Source organism: Chrysoperla carnea, chromosome 1 (genome assembly GCF_905475395.1).
Source record: "Chrysoperla carnea chromosome 1, inChrCarn1.1, whole genome shotgun sequence".
Classification (NCBI taxonomy): domain Eukaryota; kingdom Metazoa; phylum Arthropoda; class Insecta; order Neuroptera; family Chrysopidae; genus Chrysoperla; species Chrysoperla carnea.
This window is the reverse complement of record NC_058337.1, coordinates 17,736,840-17,751,646: the sequence shown is the minus strand read 5'-3', so window position 1 is coordinate 17,751,646 and position 14,807 is coordinate 17,736,840. Positions and strand designations below refer to the sequence as shown.

At 27.5% G+C, this 14,807-nt stretch overlaps 1 protein-coding gene across 8 annotated transcripts in view; it reads left to right on the top strand.

Annotated features, from left to right (window-relative positions):
* Positions 1–14,807, top strand: part of LOC123290869 (cAMP-specific 3',5'-cyclic phosphodiesterase) — an 815,770-nt gene that overhangs the window by 632,804 nt on the left and 168,159 nt on the right. The gene's annotated exons all lie outside the window — the stretch shown is intronic.

Sequence of the window (14,807 nt, the reverse complement as noted above, 5' to 3'; positions counted from 1 at the left end):
TAAAAATCATTAAAATTTTATTCATAGTTAGCTTAAAAAAGAGTTTGTAGTAACTAGAAAATACCTTGTATCAAATTGTTATTAATTAATTACTGTTAAGGCATTAATTTCATAAATAATTACGTACCAATAAAATATTTTAAATTACTATTTCCAGTTGTTTTCGCAAATTGTAAAGGAATTTTAAGCTTGTCCTGGAAAGTTCCTTTATTTTAATTTTTCGTCGTTTATTCTTGTTAAAACTACTATCATCACATTTGCTTATTTTTAAAAAGTTCGATTTTATTCTGGTAAATTAAAAAAAAAAACAAAGCATTGGAAGTAACAGTTTTAATATTATCGTTCATACTGTAGGAAATGAAGGTTTTAAGGTCGGAAAAAAAGTAAAATATTATTTTGACTAGACAGACCAATTTGAATAGAAGTCCAACCAATCCAATTCTCCTAATAAATCATGGAATTTAACGATACAACCATTGAATTTATATTTTGTCTATACCTCGAATATATAGTCTCCAATAGATATAATTTTAAGAGCAAATTAAACGTTTTATTTTCATTTATGACATAAAATTTGAAAAATTTATCTTATTTTTATTCACCAGGCGCGTGTGCAGGAATTATATAAGGGAGGGGTTCAAACTATTGTACGCCATGTTATGCCATGGTAGTAAATAAAAACAAGAAATTTTTGTTCGAGAAAGAGAACATTTAGAGGAGCGTTGAGTCTTTTTAGACGTGAACCTTGGCTTCCCCAATTCTAAACTTTGAGCAAATATCGCTCATAGTTTTGAAGATTTTTCTGAACTCTTCCCCAACGTTCCTTCTCTCTTCTTGCAATCAAAATATGTTTAGCAGTAACTGCCAACTCGATAGCTTTGCCAAGAACCAGGTTTTCTGTTTGAACAACTCGACTCAAAGACAAAATCAAAGTATGTACCGAGCTCAAAATATGCATGGATATCTCATTCTTCAGTGAAAATGCGTCGAAATGGGCGAAAAATCATAAATGGGTGCATTTATAAGACTAAATTGTTAATTCATAATTTATGTGGACACATTCTCCATGGGAGGGATTTTGACCCATATAACCCCTCCCGTGCGCACGGGCCTGTTATTCACTATTTACATTGAGGAAAATGGACTCCGCAAAAGTACCTAAATTTCACGACAAAAACAAAATTTAATTTATCAATAATAAGCCAACTTGTAAAAAGTGTAATTATCAATTGTATGTTTTTCTCTTGAAGGAAATGTATAAACAATATTAGTGCAATTGAATCATCTAATTAACATATTTCAGTATTTTATTTGTTTAAATAATTACCACAATACTCTACACATGTGATTCTTAATACTAACGTCATATTTTCCAAACGTGTTTGTTATTTGAATAAATTTTTTAAATAATTAATTAGAGTATTGATTTAATTCATTATGTATTTTAAATTATTAATTTGAATGAGTAAATATTTGTAAAATATTTTAATTTATTACAGCCTAGCTCGCTGTTAATGTAGATTTTGTTAATCAATTCAGGTATTTGGTATCGGAAGCTTTAAAATATAAACGGCTAAGTTATTTATTTCAGGTCAATACAGGTAAAGATTAAATATTTATAAAATGAGAACACTGAAAATTCCAGTAAACCTTCTGTCTTCCTTTTGTGTGCAAATTTCGTGCAAAAAATATAAGCGTATCAACTTTTTTTAAGATTTTGCCTCCTAAAATTTTGAATGATCCAGTTATTGAATCATTAATTCACAAAATCAATTCCCGTTATATAAAAAAACTACAACTAAAATCATACTTTAATTTTTAAATTTAACAACACTATCAATATTTTACGAAACTATTATCAGCATTATTCTAGTTCTCAATAGAAATTTTCAATCCCCATTTTACCCCCTAAAACTTTTATCTTCACGGCAAAATGCAGCTATCAATCTCATTACTGGAATTCATAAAAATTAGCGTTAAAATTTAACAGACATATTGGTATTTATATTATTATTTAGAATTAACACATTATTGATTCTCTTATACGAAAATTTGAAACCATGCATATTATTCTAACTTATGCATAGACGCGTATTTTATAGGTGGCTGGGGGCTTTTACTATTTTATTTCATGATTGTAATATTGGGTTTCCTATAAGAGAGTTTCAGAAGTGGTTATAGATCTGCGATTAATTCTTACTTTCAGCTTATGTACCACATCGATGCAAAATAAATGTAGACCCTTCAGTATTCTGACGAAACTACTTTTTTTAAATAAATATATTTTTCACCTATTTTTGCCTTGTGGCAACACAGGGTATATTTCCACAAAAAAACATACCATTATAAATTTGGGGATAAATCTCCTGCAAAAACTTTTGTTAGATTGTTCTTTGATGAAACTATGCCAAGTACACTGAAACAAAAATTCTTAATACCAACCGATATGAGGTTGTCTCAACCTCATCGCGAGATCAAATATGGCGAAGGGTGCCACGAATGTAATACAACTATCGCACGAGGTTGAGTGGTGAAGTTGACACAAACGCATGAGTTGTTTGTATGAAAGTAATATACTGTCTAACAAATTTCAAATATTGTTGTTTTGAAATGCAACCTGGTTTTAAACAATCTATTTTTGATTGGTTCTATCACTTATAAATATTATAACAAAATACTTATGTGATTGTCACAACTATATGAGTAGGTATAAATCTATTATTAAAAAAAATGAATAAAAGGTTTATACCTGCCAATTGGTTTATTTTAAAAATTAGATTTCTTCGAGTGGAATTTGAATCAGCGACATATTAATGTCTATTGATTTTAGTGTCCTAAGTCTACCCCTTAACCAACTGCGCTACCGTTGCTTGCTAATACTTTTTTCAAACTTTCTGTAAGTTAGTAATAACAATCTTCATGTAGTTGACACAATCACTTATGGACAAAGTTGACAATCATAACAATTGTAAATCTTGACAATCAAACTAGTATAGAATTATATTAAACAGGATAACTAATTGGGATAATTAATACAGGATAATTAATTGGGTTAATAAGCAGATATGTTTTTTGGTTTTAAATTGGAGGCACATTTAAGATCTCAAAACATAAAACACAAAAATACTTATAAAACCTATCCTTTTTTTTTTTTAAATCTTCACTACTAAAATAAAGATTGGAATTCTTATCTTTGTATATTTACAGCAAGTTTCAAGTGATTTGTTTTTTTTACATAATGTAATTTTAATAAAATAATAATCATACATGAAAAGCACTTATAACTTTATTGGACTATTGAATATTAAATTAACTTAATAATTTACAAAATCATAATAACATAATGTTTTTTTATTTAATTATATATTTTGAATTTTATTCTGTGAATAAACTCCTTTACATAATAATTTTTTAATATGATCGTTTTAATGAGTCATTTCAATTAGTTTTAATGTGGTACTGATAAAACATCGGTAGATAATTACTTTATCAATTACTGGAATAAAACTAAGCAAAAAAAGGCTGTTATATGGATTAATATTTCGGGCAGCAAAACTTTGGGGTTTTTCTTTTCACATTAAAATAAGTATTTTTTTTTTATGTCTAACCAACAAAATGGCGTCAAAAATGATATTTTTTTCAGAAATTTTATCATTTTTATTTTAGATTCGCAAGAGGAGACATCGGTGCATATCCAAATTTAGTAGGTTTGTAGTCAATGTTAAGAACTACTCCTCATATTTGGGGGGGGGGTTCGTCCCTTTCCCTCCCAGTTATATATATATATATATATATATATATATATATATATATATATATGTGTGTGTGTGTGTATACATACATATGGTAAAACAGTTCATTTGACTGTAACTTGAAAAATATTTGATTGATTTTAATAAAACTAATATCAATATCAGGTTATATTACTTATAACTTTCGGTTAAAATTTTAGCGAAATCCGTTAAATAGTTCGTCAAAAATTTCCAATTTAGTGAATTGTTTAAAATGGCTGCCATTTTGTCCTACGGGGTTAATTTTTTTAAATTGTAGTATTTTTTATTATCTTTCGATTTTATAATGAGTTGCTTACCCGTAAAATGACTCCTTGATCCATATTTTTACGAAAAACGGAAAATTTAACACTTTCTGGAAATAATTGTTTGGGGGGTGTATGGACTGGCTTTGGAGGGTGTTTTTTGCTTTGGCTTCAGAAAACTATTTTTCAAAAAGGTCTATACGGTTCAAAGCAAAATTTTAAGTTTTAACCTCCGCGCAATTAGGGGAAAGGGGTGTATGGAAAGAAATGTATTTTAAAAGATTTTAAAAAGAGGTCAAAATAGTTTAAAATGCTAAAGTAACCCAAAATTTTAGATGTATTTATTATTATAGCCCTTTTAACAACATGCACCTCCTCCCTTTCCCGCTTTCATATTTTTTGCAAATTACAAATTTTTATGACGTTTATGGACGTTAGGGGTTTTTGGGGTAACTGATCTCGAATCGAAAAAAGGCATATAAAAAATGTCAACACACAAAAGGTGTTTAAAATAACCAATAATTCAAAATCAGTTAGATTTCTAATTAAATACTTATCAAAACCATTGACAATCGTCAAAATTGTTGATAATTGAAGTATCCTAAAAATCGATTTTTTTAAAACGTCGACATCTCGAAAACCGCGAGGTTAAGTGAAAAGAATCACAAGACAAAAACTGTTTAGAAGTACCCAAAATGTAAGATCCTATTGGCTTTGAATCAAATCTTTGATCAAAACTAAACAATTATCGTTCAATTTCTCAGCAACTTTCATCAAAATAACGAATTTTTTTTGAACCCTTGTTTCAAAAAATGCTTAGAATAGTTCAAAATATCGGAACCAATTGCTTTATTCTATTTTTATGGTTTTTCAGCGCGATTGGTTGCTACGAACTTGTAAGCGCGCTAACGCGCTTTAAGTTAACGACCCTACTTTCTAACCAAACTGACTTTTTTATAAACCCTCTTACCAACAGTTTGAGTGTGGTCCCGTAAAAAGTCTTGAGTTTCACTATTAATTTTCGTCATATACCTTTTTCCGTTTTAATAACTCGATTCATAGTTTAGTAGATGCAATTAAAGTGTGAATATCATTTACCCATCTTTTCTACAAATCCCGATCTTTGTTGATTCTTCATATGGTAACAATTTTTATCATATTCAAAGTAGCAATTTTCGTTTAAATAAAGTATATTATAAATTGTAAACAAATTTGGATCAGCTTTATCATATATAACTTTTTTTTCTTTTTTTTTTACACAAGAGAAATTATTTATTGATTAAGAATAAATACATATATTTTAGATCGACGAACACAATCGTTAGAAATTCTTTGATATAAGTAAGATACCTATTGTAAATATTTACACATAGTAAACCTACCTACAACACAAATTTGGATGTCATAAAAAATAATTTCCAATTTTTAAATTTACATACACACAAAATAACATCAAAAAAATTGAATAAAAAGTTCAAGGTTTGCATGGTTCACAGCATGTATATATTAAAAACATTCAATTCAAGGTATTATTATTATATGTACAGGTTGATTTTTAACTCTCGTTTTGTAAAAATAAAAAAACGTTGCAGTTTATGATATTGATTTTTAACGTTTGTAATCGAGGATTAAAAAGTAAAAAAATAACGATAATATAATGTAGTTACAATTATTGCTATTTTCGGAGTCGGTGTCAGCCAAGGAAACAACTGTGCCAGAACAGTTTGCTAAATTAACTTGGCTGACACCGACTCCAAAAATATCAATAATTGTAACTACATTATATTATCGTTAATTTTTTACTTTTTAGCATATTAATTTATTTTGAAATATTTCTTTTTTTTTAAGTCGGTTTTTTTTTGAAAAAGTTTTTATTTTTTAATTTTTAGTGAATCCGAAGTACACTAACTAATTTGTCACTGAAAAAGAATCATCGAAATCGGTTGGCGTGATATTGAGTAATTCGTCTCTTTGTCGAGCACATACTTAATGCAAATTTAAGACTTATATGCTTTTCTCATAGATTCCTAAATTGTTGCAAAAGAGTTCAACATTTTTCTAAAGAATGAAATATAAAAATAGTATAAGAAAAACTATGTTAAAGTGAAATCAAAGCCCATTATAATACGAAATAGTAATTATAAGCATATAATCTAAAAATTTTCCATTTTTGAGATACATGACGATAAATTTTCAAAACAAAGATGTGGTGGAAAAATTTTTGTTTCGTTGATTTTTCGAAACTGAGTATTTTACCTTATGTTGAGATCAAGTTCTTTTTATATATTTAAGTAGCGTAAAAAATTAATTTACTTATAATTAAATCTTGTTTTGAAACTTTATCACTCTGTATCTCGGAAATTTAAAGTTTTCGATAATTGGTTCATATGAATTATTTTGCTTCATTTGATACAAGGAACTCATAATCAAAGTTTGTCAATGTAATATTGACTCACTAAGTTAAGAAAATGGTTTTTTTTGAGCTTGTGAAAATTTATTTGCTGCGTGCAGAACTGTATTAAGCGACAGCTCATGCAAATGTCTACCGCAATCAATTCATAAACGGCAAATTTCTAATATTCTTTATTTAAAAATAGCGACGGAAAAAATTACCCGGGCAGGATAGGCAAAAAAAAACTTAAATAACGATTCCTTGAAAAAAACTCCTGAAAAGGGTCACCGACATGAATACATTCGATAGTCGTGAATGTTAAAATATTAATATAATCGTAAATTTTCTCTTTGATTCGAATTTTTATTCATAAACATATAAATAATTAACATTTTTGTTCAGTGAAACTATTTTTCATTTTAAATTATCTTTATAGATTAATCAATATTGTTATTTATGTAGTCCCAAATTTTTGAAATATTATTTATCATATTTATTTTAAATCAAAACTCAAAAATTTTCTTCGCACAAAAAAAAATCAGGCTGATATCGTTAACGATAATAGCACCGTTTTCTGTAATAGTTTCCCATTTGTCAACGCATGGTCTAAAAACTTCAGAACCCAACCAATTCCTCCAATGAAAATCAACACAACCAACTCTAAATTGGAGCAATACTGAGCTATCAAAAATTAATATCATGTGTGTTTGAAATTTATATTTCTGGATCCATTTTTTCCAGATCAATTTTTTTCAAGTCAATTTTTCCGGTATATTTTTCCGACTCTATTTTCTCCGATTAAGTACTATGAAAATATTTACCACAATCTATTTATTGTATAAGTATACACGGCAAATTTTTTATTTTCTTTCTGTAAATAATTTTTTTTTTAATTATTATTATTATTTAAATGCGATTTATAAAAATATTTTCCAATGCTGATGTTTAATTGTAAATTATCACGTGCGAAAAAAAATAATAAAAATAATTTTGTAATTTCAAATATCCTATACTATAGGTTCTTGTAATAACTTATAATAACTTTATAAACAATAATTTCAACATTTAAGTTAATAATAATACCCATATGGGTAGTTCTACAACCTAATGAATTTTCGCTGTCTCATCTACAATAACATCCAAAATGTGTTTAAAACTAATATATTTGTATAACAAACTATTATTTTCGCCTATTTCTAGTCGGCCTTTAAAAATAATTCAGAATAAAAATCATTTTCTTGACGTAATTACCACTCAAAGTACTAAGCTCTCAGGAACCTGCATTATATCTCGAACAAAATTTAGTCAAAAGTATTATTAAAAGTATGTCTTTATTTATTACAGTATTAAGCCAATGTAATAAACTAAAATAATGAATTTTATTATTATTTCTTATTTGTTAAACTTTTTTTATATTTTTCCAAAAATTTATTTTAAATTCTCTTTCCGGAATTTGCTCCTGGGGTTAAATATCAGGATCCTGCTCAATGTAAAACAAGCGAATAATAAGTATCCTGTACGCCGAGTGACGTTGTCGTTCAGCTGAGTCACTTACGAAAGAGACAAAGAATACCACCCGTCATTTCATCTGTCGTATGGTTTAGTCAGTCCGACACAATCAGTTGTTGTTTATCATAATTGGGAATTACGATATATAACTTTATCCCTATATATATTGTAAATGTGAAAGTTAAGATGTTTGTTTGTTTGATTTATACAACAATAGCGCTCATACATAAGAATAACTCATGAGCTATAATATATAAAAATATATTTTTAAAAAAAATTAATTTAATCTGACATTTTATTGCTCCTTCTATTATCATCATTTCGAACAATAAATTAAAGATTACGGTAAAAATTTAAAATAGTAAATGTAAAACAATTCATGGCCATCTTTGCTGATATTCTAAATGAATTATGACAACTTTAAATTAAAAAAAATTTAAAACTGTGCATTTATATAAGCTGTGTAAAACAATCAAGTGAGACTAAGAGAGGTGAAGGCTCTAAAGCGGTGGTTTTTACTTTTAAGCCCTGTGAAGCGGGCGGGTCTAATGCAAGTATATTATAAATATGCAAGTAAGATTATTTGTTTGTTTGTATGTTACGCATTCACGCAAAAGCTACTGAATGGATTTGATTGAAGTTTTACAATAATATAGCTTATACATCAAATATATCTAATTTTTAAAGATATTTTTTTTTTAAATTAAAAACCTTAAATTTAATCTTATATTTTACTGCGCCGTCTATGAGCATCATTTTGATTCGTAAATTAAAAATTTCTGTTACTATTAAAAATTTCGAAAGAAATTCAATTCATGGTCATTTTTCTGATATACTCAATAAATTATGATTATATGTTAATCAAGCACGTATATTTTTGTCAATAATATTAAGTATATCTTGAGATAAATTATTTTTAGAAAGCAAAAGTAAAGTTATTGAAAATTATTATCTTAAAATAGTTAATCTATTTGTATGTTATGGAATGTACCTACCTATACCTACTTAAGATAAACACCAGTCAAACATATTAACACTACGATAATATTTTGAATCCACTGATATCCTAAATATCAATTTTGTTTTTTGTTAGTAGTCATGAATTGAATAGTAATTTTATCTAAGAATTATTCATTACGTATTATAATCTTACACTAACCGACATGTCTTATATTTTCGCATTCCCAAGTAGCCGAATTTGTATATACAGACAACTTTTTACATCTAAAAGTTTTTAAAAATATAGGCTGTTTTATTACACAAGTGTGTTAAAAGAAGTAAGTATAAAATTTAGAATCATAGATCTCATTTCAGTTTTTAAATATTTTTAACTTCCCTCTTTACGAAGTTATTGTAATGGGTCCGATTTTCAAAATCGAAATGCTCAACATACCTTTACGTTTCATGGTTAGGACAAGGCATTAACACAATTTTGAAGTACGTCGAAAAAATGATATCGACTTCGTTAAGGTGTCGATCGATGCGTATTAAAGTCAATATGATTCGAAAAGAATCTCATTACATTCGGTCAAGTCCTTTCGAGTCGGGCGAGATTTTTCTTAAATTTTATCCTGATCGATATCGCCGGAACAAAAAATGATATCGACTTCGTAGGTACCAATCGAAGCGTATTAACGACAATATGATCCGAAAATAATTTCATAATATTCTATCGAGTCGTTTCGAGTCCGTCGAGTTTTTATTTTTTTTAATTTTTAGAACTTTTTATCATGCTGGGAAAGACCCTTGGACCCTTGAGGTCCAAACTATACGTTTGGACCTCAAGAGTCGCACCAAACTCTATCCTCGCCTTGCTTTTATGTTTGTAACGAAATTAATAATTTTGGACTTTAATATTATTATTCGCCATAAACGGTGAAAATATCTTGAATATGATACCACTTTCTTCTCATTTTAGCAAATTGCTTGTAAGACTAGTTTTTTTAAATTTTTTTTTGTACGCTTCTTAACTTTACACAACCCTCAGTACAAATTAGAAGGAGATAATACAATTTGTTTATTTATATATTCTAAAACTAGCAAGTACATGTTTTCTAACTAGCACGATGAGATTTTAAATACCGCCTTTTTTACAAAATGGTGGCCAACTGGAAAAACGCCTAAAATATAGAAAAGTGTTGTTTTTTTACTTAAAACATGCCAAATCAAGTTTTCAAATGAGTTATTGAGAATCCAAATGATTTTTCGATAAGATACAACTGATTAAATTTTGGTTCAATTTGGTGTTTTAAAATATTCCTTAAATACTTTTGATTAGTATATTATTAATCGAGATATTCTTAGCCCGTCCGCACTCGCGATATGGGCATATTGCTCACGCTCGATTTAAAATTTAAATAGCTTTAATTTTTTAAGTGGTTGAAACTTTTTCTATTTTCGAATAATTTTATCTATTTTCGAATTATGAGTTTTTCAGACTTGTTCAACCTATCTACTTTAAAAAAAATATATATTTTGTTCAAATCCTTCAGAAAGCGTAAGAATCAACACGAGAGGCAGATTTAGGCACTGGCAACATGCTCAAAAAGTCCTAAGAGTTACGGATATATATTTTTTTGAAATATTGCAATTTAAATGCAAAAAAACTTTTCCAAATTCCAAAAATATGTCTTTTTCGTTAAATAACTCGATAAATAATAAAAGTTATAGAAAAAAGTTTTGAGGGAAAAAATTAAGCTTTTTTTCAGAAAAATATTTAACCTCCTAAACTTTTTTCTGTAAATTTATTTATTTTCTAGTTATTTAACGATAAAGACATTTTTTTGTATTTTTCGAAACAAATTTTTGCATTTAAATTGCAATATTAAAAAAAAAATATATATCCGAAAATTGAAAAGGGGCTACCCCACCTCCTGAGCAAGATCACAAATTTTTGTTTTTAACTTCTTTAAGTAAGCTTGAAACAATGTAGTCGAACAGTTTTTACAAAGATTTATTGACTCTCTCTGGATTTCGAGCTTTTAACATATTTATACCTTACGGATTTCTGTTAACAGAAATATTGGGAAATTAGTTAGAATGAATTAAATTATTTCTCTACTCTAATATTTTCACTCTAAAACATTATTCAATAATAATCACGTAATCAAACTATCTTTAATTAGTTTGATTACGGAATAAAATCTCTCATCACGTGACATAAATGGTTATAACGAGTCCCTAACTCACTAAGGATTTTTATTCAAATTCCTTTCCCTATCTATGATTGTTCTGATGTTCACATTTTAGGCACTCTGTATATTTAAGTATGTAAGTGTATTTTGCAAATATAAACGAGGCGTAATCGTACAAAAGAAAAGTAAGTATAAAAATAATTATTCTTTTAAAAAAATGTTTCAACATCAATATTTGGAACATTTTGAAAGAATTTAAACAAATTAGTGGATTGTAAAACTTTTCAAACATTTTTTAAACATTTTTTTTTCTCTGAAACATATAAATTCAATTTAATACGAATATCTTCTCATGAGATAGAGATAAAAAAATCAACAGCAAAATCGTTTTTAATAATAAAAAAAAAAAAGAAATTAGATTAAATTTATAGTCTTTTTTATACTTATTTATTTATTAGGACATTAACATATAAAGACAATTCATATCTCATAATTTACTATAGAGACTTTTTATTGCTCTTATGCCCCAATTATTATTTTGTTTTATGTTTCGAATTTTGCTTTTATGATTATTTTTATTAGGGTATATATTGGGATATAAATTTCTATAGTCAAAAAAAATTTGGTGTCCTTCGATAATAAGTCTTTTTTATTTTCAGTTAATTTGATAATATTTTTTGGTTTTTTTTTATTCGATAAAACGACCCAAATGCTAGTGAGAACGTATTCAATATTGATAAAAAAAAATTTTAAAAATGTCGATACCATAAAACAAACAAATTTGTAACTATAAAAAAGCTTAAAAGAAATTTTGAATTTACCGCCGATAACTCTCGTTAACTCATAATGTCTTCCCCTTTTAAGTGAACGTGTTTTATGATGTTTTATACTTTATAATTTAACTCATCATGTCTTCTGCTTTTGACGAACGTGCTTTTATGATGTTTTCGACTGTACATTGTACAAGGAATAATACATTCTTAAAACAAATAATTATAATACATATGACAATACGTTAGTTGCCTGATATCGAATTGGCCATATTACGCATAAAAATGTAAAACTAGACTTAATGATTACCATGACAAAATTTGAAAGTGAAATTAAAATTGATTAAAAAACGAAGAAGTTATAAGCATTCAAAGATTGTTTCCCATCTCCTTTTAGCAAAACTAAGTTTTATATGTATGTATTTTATATGTATCTTTATGGTAATATCAGACAATGACGCCACTTACCTATATCTTCCTCTTTGTTTAATTAAGAATTTTAATCGTTTGCGTAATTCTAAAGATTTTCAAAAAACAAATTGAATGATAAAAAAATTTTGTAAGCATGTCTATTGAGGACAATGTTGTACCAATTGCATAATAAGTTATAATTCGGGTTACCTTTGAAAAAATACATGTACCGATCTTGAACAAAAGATTATGATAAAAGCTTAATCGAATTATCATAAGCTTTCAAATTCTCCATGCAAATTAGACATTTGGGTACTTAAATTCAGAAACGACTGGCTTTTTTCCATTAAATTTTTTTTAAATCGTAAAAAGTCAGCAATATCTGTTCCGAAAATCCATTTTAAAACGAAAAAAACTACAACTTTACCTTTTAAAATTGCTCGTTTCAGAACTTAAAGAAAATTTGGTAAAGAAAAACTGGTAACCAATACCTAATTTGTTCGGAGTATAAATAATATGAAAAACTTTTCCATTTTCATTAAATGTTATTTGACTAGTAATGAATTATTAAGGTTTCTGTAATAAAATCATTATTATGAAAATTTGGTACCTTTTAAAATTGCTCGTTTCAGAACTTAAAGAAAATTTGGTAAAGAAAAACTGGTAACCAATACCTAATTTGTTCGGAGTATAAATAATATGAAAAACTTTTCCATTTTCATTAAATGTTATTTGACTAGTAATGAATTATTAAGGTTTCTGTAATAAAATCATTATTAATAAAAGATATAACACCAGGAAATTAAAAATAATAACGTGATACAGAAGTTACTAAGATGTATAATCCGTTATATTTGTGAGTGTGGGTGGTTTAAATTATACCTAATTTTAAAAGGTTTTTTTTTTTAAATATATAATGTATGATTACATTTATTTTATTACCCCGGCTGTACAATGGCGAGAATCATCATTTGACAAATGAGGCATCGTTAGAAGCACCTTGATTGCCCGCTGATTAAGGATTATGTAGCGTCACCTTTAATATAGCGCCCTCTAGAGAACATAAAGTTATGATCGAAAAACAAATTTCGATTTAATAATAGCGTGTTTGGTATACAATTAAAGGGCGTAAGAAGCACTTTTCAAATATATATAGATATTGTAGTACTTAATCACGAAATTATAACCGCGAAATAGTTTAAGATGTATGTATTTTCGTCTGTTTCGTCCGAGATTCTAAAGTACTTATCATATTTCGAAGTATGAGGTATCGTTAGAAGCGTCTTGATCGTCCGCTGGTTATACTCTATGTAACGTCACATTAAATTGTATACGACGCCCTCTAGAGGACATAAAGCGATGATAGCGATGCTCAGGAACTTATAACCCCAAAATGGTTTTAATAAAATAAAGTTCGAAAACTATAACCCCAACAATTACAGAATCGCGGCCTTAAAAGTATGAAAACAAGAAAATATGTTCATCTGAATTGTTATGAGAAGTAAAATCGTCATTACAGTCGGGAGACCTTTGATCGCCCATAGCTTAGAAAATACCGGTTAAACAATTTTGTGTCCGTGAGAGCTTTGGATCAGAACTATCCGAAGAATATTTTAAAGCGGTTTGAATAAGTTTCACAGGAAGTCATTTTCCTACCTTATCGTGCGGAGGAAGTCCTTTGATAATGACATCTGACGAAATAAAAAATTAAAGCCAGTGGATTATTTTTAAGTATTAGTTCCTTGTGACATAACTAAATATTAGTATTTTCGTCATAGCCCTTTCAAAATTCAATAAATTGTTCAATAAATACCTTTGTAAAACCTCTAAATAACTTTTAGTAAATCCGTATTTAACAATAATTTTAATTATATAATAAATGTATGATGATGGGTGATGCTTTTATATTCCATACATTTGCTTAAAAATTTCCATTTGATTGCATTGAATCTTCATTAAATACAAACGTAGATTCAATAATATATTTATTTTTAATTTTTATTATTATTATTATTATATAGCTAGAAATATTTTATTGAATAAAGACTTTCACAGAAATAAAAATTATTCAAGTGTGTATAAATAAAGCTATAGTCATTTAAGTTCCGTCGAAAAATCTATCTCGGTGACAGATAGAATTTACCAAACTTTTCATAAACAATGAGCAAATATTTTTTGGGTTACCGGAATTCTTCTATTAGTATATATTATTGGTAAGATAGGTTGTTTAATCTTACGAGACTTTGCGATTTACGTACATACCTTAAGAAATGTAATTCTTTCTTGAGTCTTCAATATTTAATTGATCATTGCAATTAAAATAACGATCATTACATGTAAAAAGTTTCTATGGGCGAGTTGGAATTTTATATTCTAGCTTGACGAATTTAAGCTATGATACATTATTTTCTGGAAAATAAACTTAAAAATTAGCTATCCAATGTTAACGTATTCCTAACGAAAAGATACATAAAATGCAACTGTTATTTAGTTTCGCGTTGTATTATTGGTTAAAATGGCATGGTAAAATACTTGAAAGGCGTCTGTATACAATT